The 7,769-nt window shown below is 46.1% G+C and overlaps 1 protein-coding gene across 11 annotated transcripts in view; it reads left to right on the forward strand.

Moving 5' to 3' along the window:
* Positions 1–4,346, forward strand: part of NFIA (nuclear factor I A) — a 258,402-nt gene extending 254,056 nt beyond the window's left edge. For all 11 annotated transcript variants that reach the window (XM_054211819.1, XM_054211820.1, XM_054211818.1 and 8 more), the window contains one exon: positions 1–4,346. This exon is cut by the window's left edge and continues 3,016 nt beyond it. The gene's annotated coding sequence lies outside the window, so the exon portion shown is untranslated.
* The last annotated feature ends 3,423 nt before the right edge of the window (positions 4,347–7,769 follow it).

Raw genomic sequence — 7,769 nt, forward strand, 5'->3', positions numbered from 1 at the left:
AAAAAAGCCTAGACAAACATTTTGTCAGAACCTTGCTATGAGACAAGGTATTACCAGTAAATTGGTTGTATATACAATAAAATTGCACCCTTTTTTAAACAAAACAAACTAAGCAATAGTTTGGGCAGTTAGTTGTTTTTAGTGAGCATGTTGTAGTCATGGCTGCAAAGAGAGAGAATTAAACTGCCCACTCAGAAGATATGTAATTTGTATGTTGTATAGTTTTATTGATTACACTGATTTATTCTACCCTATTTTATAATGCAGGACTTTTGTAATGTTGTTTAAATGAGGAAAAATTTCTGTCAAATTAGCTTAGTGGAATTTCTGATTGTTCGTTATAAAGGCAGCGTTCATAGAATTGCTTTTTTTTTTTTTTTTTCCTTTGGGAACTGGATTTAAGTTAAAAACTTTCCCGTTTCCTTTTTGTATGTATTTAAATACAGTTATTTTTCTTCTCTCAATGGTATAGCATATTCCTATGCTTGAGAAGTATAGGCTACTGAAGAACCATTGTAAATGGACATTACAGGTATGCTGTATTTTTGAAGGTATTTTGTCATATTAAGTTTGATGACGCTAAAGTTAGGGAACTCTGAGCAGAATTGCGAGAAAAAAAAATGTTTTAAAGGCTTTAAAACATTAGGTAGGCGGTCAAGGGTGTTAACCAACAGGGGTTGTAAAGTATTACACGCTAAATTCAAGTTTCCTTCACCTTGCTCCCAGGCGGGAAAGCCGGCGGCTCCGTTCCGTGCAGGTGGAGGGAACAGACAGTGTTTGACCCTCCGGAGCGGGCGCCGAGCCGGGGGTCCCGCCGGGGGTGTGCAGGCAGGAGCAGGCAGGAGCCCCCGCTCTCCGCCTCGGGTCCCCTTCCCGCTCCCCTCCTTCTTTTTTGAGTCACGCGAACAACTTTTTTCTGATTTTGGGTTGGTTTGGCTTTTTTTTTTTCGCTCCAGAATCCGTCAGACCCACAAATACTCTGACCTGTGCCCACCCACCCACCCCCCCCATCCAAATTTAAAGCCCGAGAAATGGCTTAGCGCGAATTGACTTCTTCTCAAGTTAATTCCTTTCCTTTTTTTTTCCTCTTTTTTTTTTTCTTTTTTTTTTTTTTGAGCGAGGGCACTTGCTTTTATCATGCCGCACACCCCAGCAATGCCATTATTATTTATTCTTCCTCCTTTATAAGAAAAACTTTCGGGCTTCGAGTTTAGGCAGCCATGGTACACTTTGTCTCTGTTGCTTGTTCCCCCTCCCCTTAAGGTCGAAGGGGAAAAGAAACACCAAGTTTTCTCAACTCCACAGTATTCAGTCAGCCCACAGGAATATGCAAAATCCCTCTAACATTTTTTTTTTCTTTCTCTAGTTCTCTTTGTTCCGTATATTTGCAGCTTTGTAGTAACAGTGTTATAAAATATTTACTGTACAAAAATACAAAAAAACCCAGATACATAGCCTAAAACAGTTTTTTTTTCCTTGTGGTGAATTATTTTTTTTTTTTTAAAGAATGTCAGTTAATATTGTACTTTGCATTGTGTCTCTGGAAATATCTTTTTCTTTTTTTCTTTTTTTTTTTTTTTTTTTGGTAGAAGGCCTCCATCGAACAAAATTAAAACCATAACCGGCATGACAATGTAAGGAGAGCTTCAATGGCACCTAAACAATAAATAAATAACAAAATAAACCTCATGAGGTCTGTCGGAGGCAGGTCTTGTGAAGTTAACACTGCCTGCCAGGCAGGATTTTCATTAAATCGAGCTTACAATGCCAATTTTGTCTTGAAGTCAATGCATGTATTACTGTTTGACAGTAAACCCAGCTATGCCATCATCAAGTCCAAGGCTGCGCAATAGTCTAATTAGTATCGAGTACATTTTCCTTTTATTTTTTCCAATAAAAAAGCAGTGGGATGAAAATTGCTTTGATATATAGCAGGTAACATTGAAGCTATTCCATAGCACTTAACTGTAGTGAATACTGTGTCACCAATTCTGAAATCAATTTAATGTTTAATGCAAATCCATTACATGGTGCTATTACAGGCTGGCAAAATGATTTACAAAAATGTGACAACTTGGGCTCAATTCACTCTGCTTTCCAACAATGTAAATGCATAGCAGTGTTTATCTGCATGAAAACTATGCACTAATCTATCTGAAAAAAAAAGAAAAAAAAGAAAAAAAAAGAAAAGAATATATCAACTTTGGTATCTACTTTCCGTTTACTTCGATCCTTGCCTTTTCGGTCATTGTTATAATGCCAGCTTTAGGACAGAAAGAATTATAAGAAAACCAGCATAATACCTGATATATTAAAATGTAGTGCCTGTGAAATCTGTATTATATTGCTCTTCTGAAGTAAGATTTTTTCTACACCGGTAGCCTTCGCTGTCTGTCAGAACCTTCTGATATAGGTGATGTAAAATAACCGTACAATATTAATGCATGCTATTCCATAATGCTTAGTAGCTGTATGAATATTACTCAAAGTTATGTTAGTCTTTTTTTCTGACTTGGTTCTTGTCAGATAGGTTTAAAGATATTTCACTGAGAACGCAAATTCTGTCTTTTCTTGATTTGGGGTGTTTTCAGTATTTTGGAGGTATACATTTACTTAAATTCAGTATTACTTGTGTTTTGGGTTTTTTTTCTTTTTTTTCTTTTTTTTTTCCTTTTCTTCTTTTTCTTTTTTTTGTTTGGTTTTTTTTTTTTTTTTTTTTTTCCTCCTCTCCGTTCCTAGAGGGCAGGACATGGTGTTTGAGACCAGAAATCCGTGCCTGGTTAAGATTTTCGTCTCAAAAAGCTACCCTAAGAATTCAGAGAGCTTGCTCTGAAAGAACAGCCGCATAAAGTTCAAATTTGGGGGACAGTCCTTTAAACCCACAACCGAGCTGATCGAGCTGACGTTGCGAGAGATTTCTTAATGGGCAGCGGTTCACCAGGTACCCCATGCTTGACCCTTCTTCACACCAGACTTCCTCATATAGAAAGAAAAAAAAAAAACCCTTTTGAAAAAAAAAAAAAAAAAGAAAAAAGAAAAAAAAAAACCTCATGTGGTTGTTTAGTTTCATGCACAGTTGCAATATTTTTCTTCAAACAAACTCTGTACAAACTTTGGGCCCGATTCATAAAAGCTCCTTTGCTATTAACACGGGAGGCTGGTGGTGGGCTTTTCCCGGCCAAAAATGGAGGATGGTTTGCTCTCCCAGCCCGCGCTTGGGCGAGCCCCGCTTTCCTCTCCCTCCCCTTCCCCTGGCCGTCCCCCCCGGACCCCAGCGGAGCCCCGGGAAGGGTCCAGGAAGGGCCGGGGCAGCGCAGGACCATGCTCCCACCGCCGGCTGGCAGGAGAACGGGGGGAGGCAGGGAGACGCCACGCTCCGGGCGATGCCAGGGGTGCGGAACGCGGTGGTACGAGGCTGCTCGGTTACAAACGAGATCTTGTCCGTACCAGGAAAAAAAAAACAAAACAAAAAAACAACAAAAAAAGACGCCAGATCGCTACCTCTGAGCTCTAGAGAAAAACCTTTGCAAAGGCAAACGTTCGTACACAATGTGAACTTTTGTACTTCTACGCTTTTTTTGGTTTTTTAGGGAAGACTATTTTCCACTTAGTTAATCTTCTATGCTCGAGCATGAACAAAAACAATTGTGTTGGGTGAAATTCCGCCCCCCCCCCCCCGCCTTTTTATCTGCATCCACAAATTAATATGAGGGGGGAAAAAAAAGAAAAAAAGATGCGTTTGTAGATGGAGCACGGTAGGAAGAGAGTGCCCGGCTTGGCACCCGCCGCCGCTGCCTGCTCCTGCCCCCGGCGCCCGGCTGCCACTGCTGCCCTGGGGAAAGGCCCGTGAAATTCTTTGCTTTGGCAATACAATCAAGGAGAAATCTCCATTTGGAGCTCTGTCCTGGCCCTGTCCCGCTGCCCCGGCCTGGCCCCCGCCGAGTCCCGCAGCGACAATTGGAAATTGGGGGCGCTAAAATTTCCACCGGCCGTGTGAAAGATCTGCCGCAAATTCACTTGACACCCGTGTTAATACCATGTCGTGTTCATTTTTTTTTTATGAGTCAGGCCCCTCGTGCCTCTAGTATACTTGTATTGACTCTCATAGTTACCATTTTAGTTTTACTGTGTTCTGTGAAAAAAATTGTAATTGGTTGAGAATCACTGTGGGCATCCATTCTTATTCAACTAAGTCTCCGCAGGTTTTTTGAGCTGGTGTGGATTAGTTTAACTCTTGTATTCAACCATTAGTGCTACCACCTTCTCACATTACAATACAATTACTGGAAGCAAGTACTGCATTTCCTATGCAACAAAAAAGGAAAATAAAAAATTGCTAATGCTAACGGGCTGTGTTGTTCTTTACTTTCAGCTGGGCACGGGGAGGGGTGGGCGGCCACGGGGCCGTGGCCATCGCCGCCATCGTGGCGTCGGCCTCTCTGGGCACCTGGGCAGGTCTGGGGGTTCCTGGGCAGTTGCCATTCCCAAATCCCGGGGATATGTCATTAAATCGAGTCACTGTTGTCGCACGGGCCGTACTTTCCCGTGCTGGCGGTGTCCCCTCAATGCAAGTTCGTTCCTCGCACGATAACGGATTAATCTTCAGCGAACCTCTGCAGGTTAAATCACGCAGAGTAAAGACACGAAGCACACCTGGGCAAGACTGAGGAGATTAATTAATTCTGCAAATGCTACTGTATAAGGGTAGCTAAACTTTAAAAATATTACCGCATTTCCCAAGAGCTGCGGTACCCGCTCAGCTGCTCTGCGAGGCTTCTGCGGGTGTGGGACACGGAAAAAATAGGTTTCATTACAACCTGTAAAGTTTTCTTTAAAGCTTTTCTCTGTGCAGCGCCTTCTTCTTAAAAGATAGGTGCAGAAATTAACATTTGCAGAAAGGAATTTTTTGCATTTAAGCCATTCGGGCTGTTTTCTAGCCAAAAAAAAAATCACTGGGGGCTGGAGCAGCTCTGCCACGGGGCCCTGGGGGACGGGAGACAGGCACCACCGGGACCAGCCCTTCCCAGGGCAGCACCGGCTGCAACGCCATGTTATTTTGGGGGAAATGAGTGTTTTCTAACAAATAGTTGCCCGACACTCATAAACCGCCTCTGTTTCCTTTCTCACACCCCCGCGCAGCTTGGGCTGAGGCCACAGGGCCGGGACGGCAGGTTTGGGCACGGCTGTAATGTCACTGTCCTCGGAGGCTGCCCTGGTGCCACCGCTGCCCGGTGGAGCAGCTGAGGACAGTTGGAGCCCATTCAGTTCAGATTTTTTTCTCATGAAGGTGATTAAATGTTAAGGAAATCCAAATCTGCCCTCACAGAAAACACAGTGCCCCAAGCCGGGGCTCACCAGCGGCGATCCCCCCACCAGCCCCGGGAGGAGGGGGGAGAAGGAGGGCAGGGCTCCCACTTTGGGGCAGAAAGCTCGTCTCGAGGCAGCAAAACGGAGCCCAAATGGTGTCGGTGCCCCTTTGGCTCGGAGACGAGCCCAGGTCTGGGCCCGCCTGGCCGGGGGCCGCAGGAGCTGGGTGCCCCCTCCGAGCAGGGGGTGTCGGGATGGGAGGAGGGGGGGGGAGGGGGACAGGGACCCCCCCCGCGCACATGGCTGGGCGAATACACGCAGAAAAATGAAAATATGCTTTTTTAAAAAATAAAAAAAGCTGAATTACGCAGGGAAGTTGAATTACAGGGAAGGTTCCTCCCCGTCGCCCCGTCTGCGGCCTGCGCGGCCCGTGCTGTGCTCACCTCCGGCTCCTTAATGCTGCCCCTTTCTCGCTCCCGACCCCTGCGCTCTCCTCCATCGCCTCCCCCTACAAAAATCATTCACTACTATTTATTTATACCCTTTATTATTGAGGCCGTGGGCTGAGGCTGCACTGGGTTTCCGTGGAGGAACCAGGAGGGGCTCCAGGAGGGCGGCCAGACCCTGCCCCGTGGGGGTGATGCCGCGCTGGGAGCTTGGGCACCATCTCCCGCTTCCTCGCTCCTTCTCTTGCACCTTTTGTTTCACTCTTTCTTTCTCTTTCTTCCTGCGGAAGAAAAGGTCTCCATCAGCATCTAAGGAAATAAATCCCATTTATTATTTATTGCTATCAAAATGTGTCAGCTGGCCTCGGGATGCAAGAAGAATACGCAATAGCCCGCGAACAGAAAATTAAAAACTTTGGGTGGAAAAGGTCCAAGGTGGTGTTTAAGCAGAGAAACGCGGGCGGTTGCTGCTCTGCCCCGGAGGGAGAAGCGATGGGATGCGCTTACAGGGAGATCTGTACAGTGCAAAGCACGGCGAGAGGCGTGTGTTTCTGTGCCGGGTGAAAAACCTGCTGCCCCGGCGCTCCCTTTTGAGTGAGTTTTCATTTATCACCATTTGATTTTTCATCAGTGGAAGAAATACAGGCTGAAACACCCATTCAGGCCATAAATCCCAGGGCATGCAAGCCCTTTTTTTCCTCAAAAGGACGCTCCGTGGCGTGGTGGGGGGTGAAGTTGCAGCGAACGTGGTGGTGACAAAGTTATTTCTACCGAATTTTGACACGTTGGGTGTTTTTGCCTTTCTTTCCCCAAATGTGGACTCAGCCAAATTTCTTTTGTATTGCTGATACATAATCTTCAGAAATTGTCAATCTTCTCTCAACCTTATTGTTATTGCACAGATATCCTGAAGGGATTACTCACGTGTCGTGAAACAACCTCCTTTTAAATTCCCGTTACTGGCGGATCTGGCTACTTAATCTCTTCCTTAATTGTAAGTGTTCCTGATGATGCGACAAGAAAAGGGCTCGGGGAGTAGTACCAAGGCGGTGGGTTCATCCGCTGTCTTTAATCTGCCGAAGACAAGCCAAGACTGGAAATATTTATTGGTTCGGTACTTCAGCAACACGGTATTAATTGCCTCCGCGTGTTGTGATAGGTAGTTAGCACAAGGGTATTAATGAAAATAGCGCCACTTCATTTTAAAATTAACTGCTTGGCCATTCAGCAACATGAGCTGATAAATTATGGCAATAAATTTGTGATGGAGATTTATGCCGCCGTAAGTGGTGCTCGTGCCCGCAGGCGCGCTCCGGCAGGGACGGGGACACGGGGACGGCACCCCCCACCTCCCCTAACCCGTAGGCAATGCCAGGATTTTTTTTTTTTAAATCCTTCCGGAAATGTGGGTTCAGGAGTTTCGTGACCTTTTGGGTGAGTTTTGGTGCTCCTTTAAGATGAATGATGCTCAGGGGGCAAAGGGACCCTCCTTGCCCAGGTGGCTGGAGGCACGGCCAGGTGGCAAACGGGATGCTCCGAGCCACATCCTCTTCCTCCGGGCGGATGGAAACGCGGCTGAGCTTTCCCCGGCGGCGTTATTTCATCCAGGCCATTGGAGAGGAGAGGGGCCACCTGATAAACCATGCGGTCATCCCTGTTTTCCCCAAAAAACCTTTGAAATATAGAGTTAGGCTGCTGGTGCTGCAAACTGGCAAGTTTGTTGTTGTTGTTAATTATTATTATTATTATTATTAGCCAGTGACTGGCCTCTCTTGCCAGTGCTGGACCCACCATGTGTTTATTTCTGTCCTGCTCTTCCCTCCCCAGGGGCAAAGCAAAGCGTGGCTGCGGTTCGGGTCAGACCCAAACCCACCTCTTTTTCCGTGTTTTTTTCCGCCCGATTTGCTCGGGACAGGAGGGGGAGACGCGCGGGCAGGGCCCGCAGCCCGCCCTGCGCCGCAGAAATATTCATCGACGGAGGATGAACGGCAGCTCCCTGCCTTGGGCGGCGAAGAA

The sequence above is a fragment of the Rissa tridactyla genome, chromosome 8 (genome assembly GCF_028500815.1).
Source record: "Rissa tridactyla isolate bRisTri1 chromosome 8, bRisTri1.patW.cur.20221130, whole genome shotgun sequence".
Taxonomy (NCBI): domain Eukaryota; kingdom Metazoa; phylum Chordata; class Aves; order Charadriiformes; family Laridae; genus Rissa; species Rissa tridactyla.